This window comes from Strongylocentrotus purpuratus, unplaced genomic scaffold, assembly GCF_000002235.5.
Source record: "Strongylocentrotus purpuratus isolate Spur 01 unplaced genomic scaffold, Spur_5.0 spur5_scaffold_11, whole genome shotgun sequence".
In the NCBI taxonomy this organism is placed as follows: Eukaryota; Metazoa; Echinodermata; class Echinoidea; order Camarodonta; family Strongylocentrotidae; genus Strongylocentrotus; species Strongylocentrotus purpuratus.
The window spans coordinates 16,771,456-16,787,047 of NW_022145596.1; the positions used below are offsets into that span (position 1 = coordinate 16,771,456).

The following is a 15,592-nucleotide window of genomic DNA, read 5'->3' on the forward strand; positions in this document are numbered from 1 at the left end:
GTGACGCAATGTTCAGGAGCTTCGCTATGACTTTGCTATAACTATTAAGATATTTTTTAATCGGTTTTTGAATTGATATCAAAATATTATTTCATACCGAAGGAATAAGCTTTTTAGTTAACTAACATGCCTATGCATCCCGATTACTGAAACTAACTTCAAAAGTAGAGCCATTTATTATGACTTATGAATTTATGGAATATAAAAATGAATATTTCCGATTTTGGAAAACAGCATACATACCTTGACCCTTTCCCACTTTCCTGCACCTACACTGAATCGTCAATGCCGCCCCTCCCCCATCCTTTAGTCATCCCCTATACCCAAATGCTCGCAGGCAACAAGTATTACAAATGTACGTCGTACCAGTTACCAGGAAGAAAAAAAAGCCTGGTGGAACTACTCCACGACACTACCCACTGCGTTAATTTGACCCAACACCTAGACCCGTGTTCACCTTACACGATAAATAACCAATAAACACTGCAATTATGTCAAAGTCCTGGTGAGAAGCACTAGGAGCTCACACGGGGGGTATCATGTCATGATCGAGCCTGACGTCGATCATCGCTAATGATCTCCTGCAGAAAACACAACTACCTCGTCCTTGGGGGATGGACCCTGGGGCAATATCCTACACGACACATGTAGTTCAATACTTCTTGTAACAAATTTTTAACAAAATATTTACATCTAACATGTATAAATGTAAATTTAAGATAACTTTCAACATTTTCAATGCCCTTGCTTGTGGCCCTGGCCTAATCAGATTTCGTACATAACTACAAACGCCGAAACAATCTTTGACAAAGACATATTCTTATGTACATGTAGTTCTTCATGTGATTATTGTGCATAGTTGAATCAATCAATGCAAAAGATCATTAAAGAACAGGATTATGAATTGTTTGTTTTCGTCCGCCAAAATCGAGTTTAGTGGTAACTTCACAACTTTGATAAAGAATACTTATATAGGAATCAATACATACTTAGTCAATCAACTTAAAGGTAAAGAGTATTGGAAACGCCCCAATTTCAAAAAATGAAATGGAAGCTCTCAATACCGATCATGTGAAAGAATATGTTTTGACTAATACATGATGATCAAAAATTTACCGGGAAACCGCCTACTAATTCATATATTGGTAAATTTGTTTCTCTCATGGTCTGTGAGAGATATAGGGTAGTCCCATATACACCTTTCTGTGTATAGTGCTTGTAATTTTACGAAGAATGGGCCAAATTTCTTATCATTTTGATGATTCTAGAACCTTGCACATGCTAGATGATCAACCTTTTCTGATCGATTCCACAACGTTTCTTTCACAATGCAATCGCATGACCATAACTGGTCTTTACCTTTAAATTGATTCTTCTGTAGGTGAAAATTCTGAGCGCTACTCATGTTCAAGTTCAAGTTCAAAAGTTGTGTCCTGAGAGAAGTTCTGTTTGACGTCATGTTAAAGGTTCATGATCTTATCTTATGGTACTCGGTGTTCAGCGATTGATTTGCTACCGTTTTCTTCACCAACTATCTCCTCAAATAATGTTTATGCACCTGTCAGGTTTATTAGCTTGTAAAAATCAAAATGCTGATTTATAATTGGCACTAAATCGCTCACGTCACAGAGCCGAGTTAGTCAACCAAAGAAACATCACAGAATATCCATCAGCATCAGCATCGCTGCCAAAACAAGTGTCAAATTGCCAATTTCATGAGTGATAATTGACAAATACGAGAAATATATGAAATAACATACAATCATAACGGCATATTTGATCCAAACATGAAATACTTAGACTGTCGAGTTTCAAATAAGTTAAAGCAGTAAAAGCACAAAAATAGGGAAATATATGAAAAGCACGCGATAAGTGTTTGATGAATCTCTAGACTACAGGAGTTACATGTAGGAGCTCCTCGGGCGGAGTGAGGTTGTTGGGTACTTCAGAATAGATCGAAACTAGGTTGGCATGCAGGGTGATGAACAGTAAAGACAGTGTAGAAAGTGGAAAGAAGGAAATGATGGAAGTTGTACAAAGTACGAACACACTTGGAATCATCAAACAACTTGACAATAACATTAGGTAGAATTGAGTGGAACCCCTCCTCTTGTTTCCCTCATCCAAGTCCTCATTTTTAAACAGAGCTGTTTTGGCATGAGAGGAAACCAGGTTTCAGGTATGTTTGCCAAAAACTTAATCTAAGTCGCATTACAGTGATTACTGAAATCCCCAAACCTTACATTTTGTCGTGACATTTTCGCTTCAGGATTGATTAACTCCACGCAAACATCCCCATGTTTCTTTTCTTTCTTTGTATTTTGTTTGGCCGTACATGTACAGTGTGTGTCCCCGCCGGGCTACGCATAAGAAATTAAAACCCTCAGACGACTTTCCCCATAGCGACAAAGGAAAACATTTTCCTTGCAATCAGATTATGCGGGGCTTGAAGTTTGGAGTTGTTTGATATTCCTAAGGGATTCGAAATCTTGTGAATGAATACTGTCAAACTGCAACATGCGAACTTATAAGCTATACGGTGCGAAAGATGGTAACAGATACTGTACTAGTCTAGATGTTGAAGTCTAAATCGAAATGACTGGTTTAACAGGATGTTTCCACAAAGAAGTTGATAATCGGATATTGAATATTTATCGTGTCGGATGTTCCAAGAAGCTTTGCTCCAGAACATTCCCGATCACAACCTCATTCTTGTCCCGAACGAACGAATTGGAGAGGAAAACGTCTTGTCTGATACGGTAAGATGTGCGTGTGAAGCCCATAATATTGACTTTGGAAAGAAAGAAGAAAACATGGAATCGTTTTTGGCTTGGCATTTCTAGAGTGCTCTGGCATTTTCTCTGATCTTCTTTCAAACTGCCATCTGCAATTTACACAGTTGCAGTTCACGAACAGAGATGTGGTCGTCGACAGAAGTTGAACTGCGCAGACATCAATCCTGGCATAAATGAAGGGAGCGAACCATCATCGTGAGAATGCCATGGTTTACAAAGAAAATAATAAATGGCAACAACCGTGACGAAACCTCATTATTCATAGATCTGTTTTCAAAACAAGTATTCATTGCGCCATAAAAGAGGCAAAACAAGTTGAAAACAGACCACTCAACCATTCAACAAACTCCTAGGCATATTTCTCCGAAGAGTATCATGTCGGACAACACACGGTAGGGCTTACATACTTATCAGGGGTCACTGGTAGATACAGGCATGATACATGTAGCCGAAATGGATGGCGATTCCTTACGTTCCTCCCCTTCCAAATCACACAATCACGTTAGAGATGGCATATATTTTCATAAGTCCCTACAAAGAGCTTTTCATTATGTTTATCTAACCGACAAATACCCATGGATATCAATATTTAAACGTATGTAACCACATACGCCTAAAAGCATAATGATCTAATAGTTTATGGAACCCTCCGACTTTTATAGTTGTCATTTTGCATATGTGCATAACGTTTTTGGATCAGGCAATAATTAGTAAAGCCCTCGGGTTGGACGGCGTCCAGAGGCAGCCATGATCCATCAATGCATTATGATGTCATCGTGTTTAAGTGGTCTGTCTTACTCTTAACACAACAACTACAATGTCCTGCATGGAGACTCCCTAGGCAGATTTCAAGGGAGCTGGTTTCGCAACAAAAAGAATAATTCAGACGTCACTTCAGGAACTCCTTCCAGATTCAACCACGCTAAATGCACTTCATGACAAGAGCAATTGGAGCAGAGCCGAATGGTCTTTGTGTTCCTATTGCTGCCAATAATAAGTGGGAGTAGGCTGTGAGAGCATAGAATAATTAGTTACATTAGTAACTCTAATGATCGACGTATGGAAAAGTAAACAAAATGAATATCCCCATTGACAATTGAGGTACATGACTGTGTGTAAAGGACATCACTTAACCCTCAGGTACTGTGATAGTTACGTACAGAATCATGCAATACACAAGATCTCCTGGAAACGTTGGTTGTGGACTGAGCTTTGAAGAAACAGAAGCACCCACTCACTTGGCTTGAGAAAGTCCTAAAGAGTGGATGAAAGCTTGTCTACTTACTATATTCTAAAGTTGGTAGAAGCATAGACGTAATTGTATTACGTCTATGGTAGAAGTCTAAATGATAAATCACACGTTGTGATAAGTTGATTAGTCGGAAGTACACATGCCTTGATCAAGAAATGTGGTGCCAAAGACATGGCTAATCATGGAAAGAGGGGATCTTGATCTTATCATCAAACCTTTCAAGTTTTACGCATAAACAAGAGGTATTAAACGTACCATGAACCAATAGAGCCCTGTGTGAAAAAGACGTACATGTAGGGAGTCGTTGATACCAGATTTTGTGCAGTGTCCGTGACTTTACTGCCTGAAAACATGCTGAAACCATAGACGTAATACGTCTATGCTGAAACCAGGGTATGTGAGTTTTGAACAGAGATGTTTGTATCCCAGACCACTAAATCAACAACCAACTTGGCAGGTGTCTTCGAAAATCAACACACAAACATGTGCGAAACGGTGCGGACTGTTCGTTCCCCAGTCAAAACCTACAAATAACCCTCATTTGGCCATTATGCATGCTCCATTTCACAGAGATGTTGACCTATCTGATAAACGTATCGCCAGGGCGAGATGCCCGATAAAATTATTCCTTTTTCATGAGCTCTCCCAATTCCATTGGAATTGACAAATGTGTTTATTCTCGTAATAGAAATGAGTACATACCATTGTCAATTCCGCTCCCTCCATTGTCGGCTATGGTTTGAGGAAAAACATTCATTGAGGCTCAATTTAGAGCCAAAATCCACACAACACACCTTGTCTGCACGGAGCCCATTCAGAAATCGGTGGTCTTGAAAAAACAAAAATTATTGCTGTGGTTTTCAGGTGTCAATGGGGGACCCCGGGGCGGCATTAGGCCGTGGAATTGAACTCAATTGTTAAAAGGTAACGGGCCCTGGAGCCCCTGCCGTAATCCAATTCGGTTGGAAAAGGAAAAACCAATATGGGTGTTATAGATATAACTGGTTTGAATGATGCCTGTACGTAGGGAAGCATTGCTGTCACAACACCTTCTACTCATGAAGCATCCACTCACTACAAGTCACCTTGTGGATAGCGCCAAAGAACTCGTGCAGTTTACACTTGTATTCAAATCAGTAGACTTGTTTGTTGTATACGTTTATTGATCAGGACACTTGTATGTACACCGCAATTACTACAGAGTTAGAAGGGAGCAAACAAACTTAGAATTCATCTCTACTAATCGCCCCAGAGAGCTTTATACAACCAGGTAATCCGTAATCGTAAGGATTTCCTCGGTTGAACAAATTAATCTCTCTACAAATTCCACTACACATGCCGAAGGAGGGAAGAGGATTGAAGATGTTAGTTTCTGTTTACAAGGGTTGTAACTGAAGTATCTGGGAAATGTTACATTTCTCTGGTACTAGGTATAGTCCATACATAGGGCAGCTTTCAATGTGTCATTACTATTACTCAAATTGAACAGAAACGATACCCTTCCCCACCCCAAACACTATCTATAACCCCCTCGCCACATCATAACCACAAAATATATTTTCTCCAAACTTTCAGACATACCACTGTGTATTATCGAGTCATTTTCAGCACAAACAGAGCGACCACAATACGGTTCGCAACGATTTATTTATATTCAGCTCAATGGCGCACAAAGGCGATATCCACAGCTCGGTCGTTTTGAATAATAACCAGCTCCGAGTTTATTCTCTCGCGAACCATTGTTGAGAAGTCACCCCTGAAAAGTGGCACAAAAGAAAACGTTCTTGAAATGACGCGGGGTGCTGCGAGCGACCACGGGTCGGCAGTCGTTTCAATGCCAAGATGTTTATTATACCTCACCACGATGTACAGGTGTGTTTGTTTGCATCAAAATGAATGATAAAATAAGAGAGAGAGAGAGAACATCGAATGAGTCACCACGTCCATGAATGCATTGATCTCCTCTGCCGAGGCACATACAGACGTACTTTGATACAAGCTGACTAATATAATTTCTTCCATTTTGTTGGCTCTTTTCCCCAGGGTCCAACTAAACACAGCGAGGTGACAGACACTTACAATCGATTCCGTAAATACACGGGGTATTTACTGTACTATGCGGTCTTCAGTCACAGGTGTTACTGTAGACAGGTGTATTAACATGAACATTAAATATGAAGTTTAATTCTCGTCATGCGATTGCATTGTGAAAGAAAAGGTGTGGAATGGACCAGAAAAGGTTGATCATCTAGCATATAAGAATTTGTGTGTATTGCAAGGTTCTGGAATCATCAAAATGATAAGAAATTTGGCCCAGTCTTGGTAAAGTAACAAGTACTGTACACAGAAAGATGTATATGGGACCACACAAATGGTGTCGGGCTACTTACTTATCTTTCTATGCTCATTACTCAGCCAGTATACATTTTCTACCAAAATTGTTTAGCAAATGACATTTATTAGTAGTCATGAACTTTCAGTGTAAGTTTCGTTTGATTCTGTGAGAATTCATTTTCTTTTTTTTTAAACCAGAACTCAAGTTAATCTTTAAGAAATTAAGGCGCGAGTGACTTCTTGAAGTGAAAATAATTGATCAACTCATTACAGGCGACGTTTATACCCGATTAAAATTATCTACGTTGAAGTCAGTGTAACACGGTAACACCGCATCTTTTGAATGTGTAGTATTTAGGATCCCGCATTCACAAGCCCAAAAGCACCATGACCTCTCAACAACAGTCCATCAATTTTCCGTAGCCAAACGCTCAACCCTATTCGTTTACATTCAAATCAAGTTGAATGGGCACTTTATTTGCCAGCGATACATCAGTTGGTGATGGAATAGACAATATTTGATGGTTCCTAAGAAAATAAACAATACACCACTATTATACCTATCCAGTATAAACACGATGGCCGTTGAATTCCTATCAAGGTCCTCTCGCACAGACAAATTACACACACACCCACACCATGGACCATGGACCTAACCACACTCTTTCTCTCCCCTCTTCATCTCCCCCTTTCCTTCTTTCCAACGTCTTTATTCTCTTCTTCTTCAATTCTGTCCCTTCCTAAATGTCCAAAAATTGTAATTGTTCACTTAACTTCTTCTTCTCTCTCTCTCTCTCTCTCTCATTCCCTCTCTCTTTTCTGTGAAAGTGAATGATATATATAACCTGTAGGGCATCTATGATCTTGAAAAGAAGAAACGATCAGCTTGTACATGTAGTAAACAACTATGTTTTAGGTAGGCCCCTATAAGTTAGTCTTTTTGTAATCAACAGTCAACCGATGCATATTAAACCATCAACTAAACGCTAAACTTTCCAGGAAAAGCAGCACAACGATTTGAAAGAGGGCTTGGGTGAGTGGGAATAGAAATCAAAATAGATTATAAATACCTATGGTCATCTTTTCGAATAACATTATTTTTGGAGGACATGTAATATGAAAACGGTTAGGCTCTAACAAATTAAATCATGAGAGAGATAACGGCATGATTGATGATCAGTGAGTACTAGCACTACTTCATTGCTAGGAAAGTTAGTCCACCCATGGACCTACTACATGTACGTCCATGGCCCAACCAATGTGTACAAACTCTGTGGACAAATTGTACCAGGGATTTGGAAGCTTGTTCAGTTTATGCAGTGATACTAAATGTCTGCTTTTTAATCCTATTTGTAAAACTTTATTGTATTTTTGCCACAACGTTGGGTCTGGAACCCAACACCAGCTGCGTAGCCCAAGCCAATTACACGGGTCATTCTCTATGCACAATGTCCTGCCCGAAACGAAATCTGGATCAATGGTTGAATTCGAAATTGTGCCATGTAAAATCCGTGCACATCTTTTATGTTGATGTTGTTGAGGTGGTTGATTACCACGGTTGAACAAGGGAATTCGAAAGAGATCGAGCAGTAATTCCGAGGTAATTCCAGCGTCTTTTCAAAGAGATGAGAAAAGGCAAATATAATTTCCGAAGATAGAATCCCTTGCAGTGTGAAAAAATAAAAAGGCTTCTTATCTATTGTCCCCTCACTGCATGATCGTCGGTCACTCCAAGAAAAGACCATCTACCTGTTCAGACAAATCGAAACATGGAACACATCATAAGATGGCCGGGAATGGGGCTTTATATGGACATACTAGGTCCGTGGGCATTATCACACCTTTGTGAAGAAGATTCAGCCTGAAAGTTGACAGACCTGACTCCTGGTAAACAAATACATTGGAATTCGATTCCCTAGTTCAACCAGTACCAGGTCTGGTCAACAACAACAAAAACACCCCCATAAGACCGTTTTGACATCTCACTGGGAGCCCTTCACAAATAGTTTTTCTCGAAATAGGGTCAAAACTATTGTTATTGGTAATTTCCTTCGTTTGGCGACGAAGATCTTCGTTTTAGTGTCTCCTAGTGGTAATGTTTAATAGCATAAACATTGGGATTCAAGCCCGGAATTCACTGTGAGCAATACAGTCACTTTCAATAAATGGAGGATATAGAAAGTTAGAAACACTGTTTATGTAGCATAGACAAAAAGCCAACAATAGTGTTCTCACATAACACAATGACTTTAACATTGCATGCGGAATTCTACTGAACATTTTGTCTCAACAGCAAGGCATTTTGACATTCTAGAGCGGAAAGTTAACCCTAAAACATTTATTATTGCATAACGTCTGTTCAAAGCCAGCAGGACATTAACTCTGTGTTGGTATGAGACTATGAGTTAACGTCCTGCTGGTTCCAAACAGACGGAATAGACAGAGAGTGGTGTAATTTCTTTAACTAAGTTCAGGAAATCATTCCTCCTAGGCTACTACTTGCTCCAATGGTAGTCACCATGCAAAATAAATAAATGTCTAGTCTAGTCTACTTTATAAGCCTATAAACAGGTCTTCAATTGGTCTTCAACCCGCGGAGAGGAATACTATGAACCAGGAAACTGTATCCTGAAGCTCGACTGATCAGTGTCACAGGTGCATTGTAGCGAGGTCAAGTTCAGGTACAATTTGTGTTTCCCATCGCGCTATCAAGGTACCACTTACACACCGATCAGAGCTTACCCGAACTCCGCTTCCCCTCTGGGTGGGAAATACCTTCAAAGCGACGATGAAATCGATCCTGGAACGGTCCTTCAAGAGATCTTGGGTCCAAAATAAAACTTCATAGGAACACAAAAACATTTCTCAAATCCGCAGAATGGATGAGGAAAAATAACTCACAACAGCCCGGAGAACTTGATACATATCACTTGAGCTCTCTTTATGCCAATTGCAGTCCTTGATACATTTTCTTTAACTATTTCCTGTGTTGTGCATCATTGCATGCATCAAGAAATCTTTGTTGAAGTGATGGAACCTATCGAATGACAATAAACTGATACTTCTTGGCGGATCTTGAAGAAGATAAAGTTATCAAAAATATCATATAACTAAGACAGACATCTAAAAATTCAACAAGGATACGGACACAATAAATGTCTGGTTCTTCATTTGGAATCGGCCGCCTCACACCACTTGAACAAATATATTAATCACCAGCCTTGTTCAGATGACGCTGTACAGCAGGATTGTATCGCACATGTTTCGGTTTTGCACTTGATAATGTCCCTTCATAATTGTTGTTTGATTGTTTTTCTCTAGCATTTAGTTGTCAATCAAGAACAGGTTTATATTTTTTTGAACAAAAATAGCCCTAACTGTCAAAAACTTGGACACATCTAAGATTATTCTATAGACAATCAATTTCACTTCTGAGACTTGGAGTGTAATATCAAGTGGGTCTTAGCATTATCTTATCCACCAAAACAGGAGAACCCCATTTTGTAGTAGTCGCATCTTAGGCCCTATTCCTACAAAATAATATTCTATTAACCAAATCTGTGCTCTAATAATATGAACGGTGAAATATTGAAGCCTGAAATTCTGTGTGGTGAATTCATTATTATTGAAACACAAAAACATGTCGGCCTTAATGTTAGAGCAAGAGGTCTACTTGATTGTATCGTTCAAGATTTTTAAGATCAAAGTGGAGAAGATTTCCCTCCATATTAGCTAAGATGAGGATGGATTGTCTCATTCAACAAATGCTGTATCACATAGGTCCTGTCCACTTGGACTTACGATGTTGCTTCGATCTTTGGACTTTTGGTGACCGTGTTTTGGGTTAGAAGGTGGGCTCTGTCATCATTTGGCCATCATGTGTCAAAGGATATGGGTCATGACGCTAAACCTTCCCAAGGCCAAGCTCCTCCTCTCCTCCAAACAACCGGAATCGACGCGATCAGGAGGCGTGCCAAGTTTTATCAAGCAAAACACTTCTGTCTGTCCATCTCGACATAACAGGTTTCAACGGATGGCACTTTGCGGCCCAAACATGTTCTCGAAGGGGTAATAATAGGAGGGTACCAGGTACAGAAAATAATGAATAAATATGAATAGAACACGTGGCTGCTATATACCAACGAGATAGACATCATAAATATTATGCATTGGGTTTTTAAGCACCAGTAAATATAAAGCAGCAGTAAGGAGACACACCTTTACAGTTTACACAAGTGAAAATCTGTTTGATTTGCTAAACAAATCCCTGTGTTACACTAGCTCTTATCCACTAACCATTGGTTCTGGTTGTTTGACTCACTGCATCTCAATTCAGGTAACTAAGCCAGATCGGACCTACCATTAAGTAAAACCATGGTAAAACGAATTAAGTACTTTCACGCCTGCACGCTCTGTTTGAAAGTAATGAATGAAGATCATGGCACTTGCGGAACACCGCATGGTTGAACAGGCTACGAGCTGATAAAACCTTGTTAAAAGCAGGAAACTAAAACAGTTGGTAATCTATTGCTTGGTATGTCACAGTAAATGTAGGTAAACCATACGCATTTTACCGTACTTAAGTTATCTGCCCACAATCATCAAAGTATCCTATCAAGGGCCCCCGTCGCATAAAACTTTGGAAGGTAACTTTGAATTTAATTAATGGTTACTTTCATGGGAACCTTGATTTGATTTGATTTGAGTGATGTTGCTATGGTAGTTAATATTGATGACGAAATCACCATCAACGGTAAGTTCATGCAACGGGGCCCAGATGGTTGTTTTGACCAAGGGCAAGAGTTCGGTCAACCACAAACAAATGTCCATACCAGTGACATTTTGTTTAGAGTGACCAGTAGTATTGACCCATGATGACCCTGTCAAAGGAATCGAGGTACCCACAAACACCCTTCATGGAAGTTTTGGTCGCATGGAATTCAGATCAAGATTCCTAGAGTACTCCATCCTGCAGTCCACGAAATTACATTTCATTTTAATATTTGCAAGTCTAGAACCATCGGTCGAAATGAAGGGTGAAGGGTTTATGGTCCTTGAAAAACAATTATTTTGTTTGTAAGGAATGCTCTCTATCATAGTCATACACCAGTCTTACAAGTTACAGGAAATAACCAATGCTAGGTAGCGGTATCGAGATCAACTTGCACAGCAATGTATAAGTCCTTGTGAAGTGACATTTCGTCTAAAGTTCTTGAGAAAACTACTCTTGACCGAGTAGCCCAGGTGGGCAATCCCAAACATAATATCATGAAGAAAAAAAGGACAAAAATAATTGTCAACAAGAGGGTCTATACACGGATGTAATCACTCAAAGCAAAACTGATACTGAGACCAAAATGTCCACTGGGATTGCGATCTTCAGTCATCTCCACACATCAACTTACAAATCTGTACGGATAAAAGTTGAAGGGTCACATCAATTTTATTGGCAAACGCATTTTCATTTACTGTGCATGATAGCTTGATACAGATCATACAGCGTAGGCTCGCTCTAATCCCTGTCAATATTGAAAGCAAACACGGCAGCAAGTAGTCAAGTAGTACTTGACCTTCTTGCTTCTAGTGGCCCTGCATGTACTTTTAAGACAAAATACAAAAACGAACGACTTCTCATCTTTATGAAATATGATCAAGAAGATACACCACTGGTATAATTCACATATTTATCCGGCAATCAAAAATGCACCAACGATATTGGCCTAAAGCCGCCTAATGTAAGTATGTGACACATTATTTTGTAAAACTATATTATGTTATATACGCTGCGACTAGAATTTTCTTTTCTTTTTAAAGCCGACCTAGGTAAATACAATCATAATGCCCAAAACTTAAAAATACAAAATACGAACACAACAACAAAAATTACGATTGTAGTGTCCAGTTTTCATCTGTTTTGTCGTTACTTATTAAAAATTACAACAATCGTAAACTAACAAATTATATTCGGTGATGGTACCCACTTAAAGTGCTAATTAAATGCGAAACAACAGCATTGATACGATGCTGGTTCATCGTTCTAACGGAGGTATAAAAATTGTGTTTTCTTGACGCAATAATAGAAAGTATTTAGCCAGACAGAAACGTGCGCATTCACTGGTTGAAATTTCAAACCCTGGGCCATTTTTGAAGAAAAAGACTTTTTACTTACAAAAATAGGTCATGAAAAGAAAGGTCGACATCAGGGTTAATTCGCCTCGGTGGTATTCAATAAACTGCTGGAGGGAAAAAGAATGATTTTGGCTCACATCTTTCTTTTCTGGGCAAGAGCCTATATACTAGTACATGTGATTAGATTTTGAAATAGCCTCACCCAAACCCGAACTTCATCATCATGTTTTAATTCCAATTATTGGAACCCATTCTTATTGTAGTTCCCATGTTTTTCTTCTTCGTCTTCATGTACATGTACGAGATTATTAATTCAGTAGAATATTATAATTATCCTCTTACACATTATCCTAAACGCTTGAGCGTCTGATCCGAAAGTTTGCACTTTCCTTTTGGTATCACAACCCGCAATACTTATCATATTACTTAGTAAGCAGATAAGTACACAGACAGAGGACTAAAATCACTATAAATATAATAACACACTATCATTTATAACAAAACATTCATAAGAGTGCTTTTTTTTCTATACATCCAAAAATTAGTATAAGTCACTTTGTAACAGTCTGAATTTCATGCTCGTGTACTTGGATAATGGCCAAACTATCTTGTGGTTTGTTCAGTCTCCGTTAATTCTCCTATAGCCATTTAGGATGAAATAATTAGAAATTACCTGTTTGGAGCACAAGGTATATCGTAAAAGATTAAATTATTGCCAAACTTTGTATCTTGGTCTAATTAGCTTTGCCAAGAGCAGTTCCTTCTTGACCGTAGTCAAAACATCAAAACTCAAACTAAAATAAGACTAGTATGGTAACTTTCTCATGAAAACATAGGAAGGAATGCCTAAGCAACAGTATCTGGTACATAATAAAGACGGTATGTCGTACATCTAGCTTTACATTTAAGTTCAAGTGTCATATTGTTTTTCTCATGGGTTGTTTGGCGAGGGGAGGGGGGGGGGGGGGGGGGGCATAAAATCTTTTTGCCTGACCGGGCAGCGTTATTTTTTCTGCGGCACAGATTGGGGTTAGGTGCGTGTTGAGCCTACGGGAAAGTTTAGTGTTAGGGTTAGGGTTAGGGTTAAATCAAGACCTCTGTTTAAAAAAAAAAAAGCCCCAATCTGTGCCGCAGAAAAAAATGACGCGACCGGGCAAATTATAATTTGCCCTATAGGGTAACAGCATTGCATGCATGGTCTTCCAGTCGTGCCAGATAGGCTTATCAAACAAAATGACATAAAATGGAATTCATGACAGATTTTCCGATTAGATCTAGATTTCTTTATTTACATTGGTCTGAGTGAAACAGTGATTTGTAGTGTTCTAACTTATAGCAGGGAGTGAAAGATAACCTGGTTGTAATGTAGCAGGTTTTCAATGATAGCAGGAACAATCATGATGAGATCGATAAGTAACCCAAGTGAGTCAAGATACATATAACAAACAAAACAGATAAACCAAAATAAAAACATGAACAGGCAAACTAAAAACCAAGTGAGACAATCCACGCACTTTGCACCAACGAGAAAATAAAGAGGTTGTACAATTCTTGTCTCAAAACTATGTGACTATATTAGGTACTTTGAAATAATTCGAATGTCAAAATAAAGCTTCCCCAGGGCCTGGAACCAAACTGAATGTAGGGCGGAAAAAAAGACCAGATCCTGTTTCGAATCCGTTTAGTTTCAAATTGTTTGTCAACAGTAGACTACATGGCACTGCAGCTGCGGGATTTTCTCACCTCGCTTTTAATGAGACACTAACATTTTTAACAACTTTCTATATATCTCTATTACAATCGAACAACATAAAGTTCAGTAATATGTAAAAGTTACATGCAAGGCAGGGTTACAAGGGTATGTCGACTTACTTTATTCAGCATACACAAATAGCACAGCCGCGTACACCCGAAAAATACAACCTAGCTCCTTGCTTGCTAGGGGAGAGGACTGGCCTTGAAAACTTCACAAAGCCTCCAAGATGCGGTCGATAATCAACACTCAATCAAACTTAGGAAAAGCTATATTCAAATCCGATGAAATATTTCCGTAGTGATCATGAACAGACATACATAACTTATAAATAAGACAAGTAGGTATAGAAACACGAATAATAAAGCACATTTTCTAATGATTTCTTACCAAATAACTCCGAGTGCAGTCGTAAGCAGTCCCACACGTGTAGCTATGACCTGCGGTTAGTCCTGAATGTAAATAACGTGTGTTATTGTTGTGTACGTTCAACGCGTACTGCACCGCCAGCCAGCCCCAGTACCGCCACGAAGTAGACACACACACTTCAAGGGACGCTATGCGTGATTGACCTTCGACTGGCTGGGCTCTTTCATTTTTAAATATAGGGGTGTATTTTCAAACAACGGTTTTATGTCTTTTACAAAACCGGTGGGATTGCTCACTAAGCTGCTTTTCTAAAGAAACAACAACATTATTGGGAAGGATTAGATCTATAGGTAAAGAAATTCAAGGACTGATCCTCTTTAATTGGCGCACCAACAAAGAAGATGCACCCCTATAAACATCGATTAGGTAAGCCTGAGCCCAAATATGGGAAGCATATGCTGCGAGTTGACTGAGAGCTTTGTCCCACGGGCAGGCCCGAAGTTTGTTTACTTTTCTAATAGTTTTTTTTTCTCGTTTTCACAATCCCGTCTCAAGGTGGCGATATGCGTTTACATATTTCAGAAATTATTAAGTAAATATACACTACCAATGTACATGGCCCCAAAATTTACCCAAGTTCGTTACATGGATACATCGCTGGAACTAAACGTTTAATTTGAAATGGAGATATTTCTCTTGTAGTCAATCGCTTCAACAACGGATCGACAGGATTGTTTCCACGTTAAACTGTACAAATGGTACAATACACATTTTATCAATGAATACTTCAAAAACAAAAACAAGAAAGCTCAGCTTATCAAAACTAAGATGAATCTTTATTATGCTAACAATCCAGTTGATAATTATGTTGATCCGTTTATAGGAGGAAATTGGAATAATGCCTTCTACTTTTCTAGTGATTGTTTAATCTTATTGTTTTCATGTTTTACTACAGTCGTT

At 38.9% G+C, this 15,592-nt stretch overlaps 1 protein-coding gene across 2 annotated transcripts in view; it reads right to left on the reverse strand.

Moving 5' to 3' along the window:
* Nucleotides 1-14,862, reverse strand: part of LOC100889790 (sodium- and chloride-dependent glycine transporter 1) — a 60,333-nt gene extending 45,471 nt beyond the window's left edge. The window contains exon 1 of one of the 2 annotated variants that reach the window (XM_011670127.2): nt 14,654-14,862. The gene's annotated coding sequence lies outside the window, so the exon portion shown is untranslated. Of the gene's footprint in view, nt 1-3,955; nt 4,069-14,653 lie in introns of those variants that run through there. The other variant, XM_011670131.2, reaches the window with a different exon arrangement.
* Nucleotides 14,863-15,592: the final 730 nt, after the last annotated feature.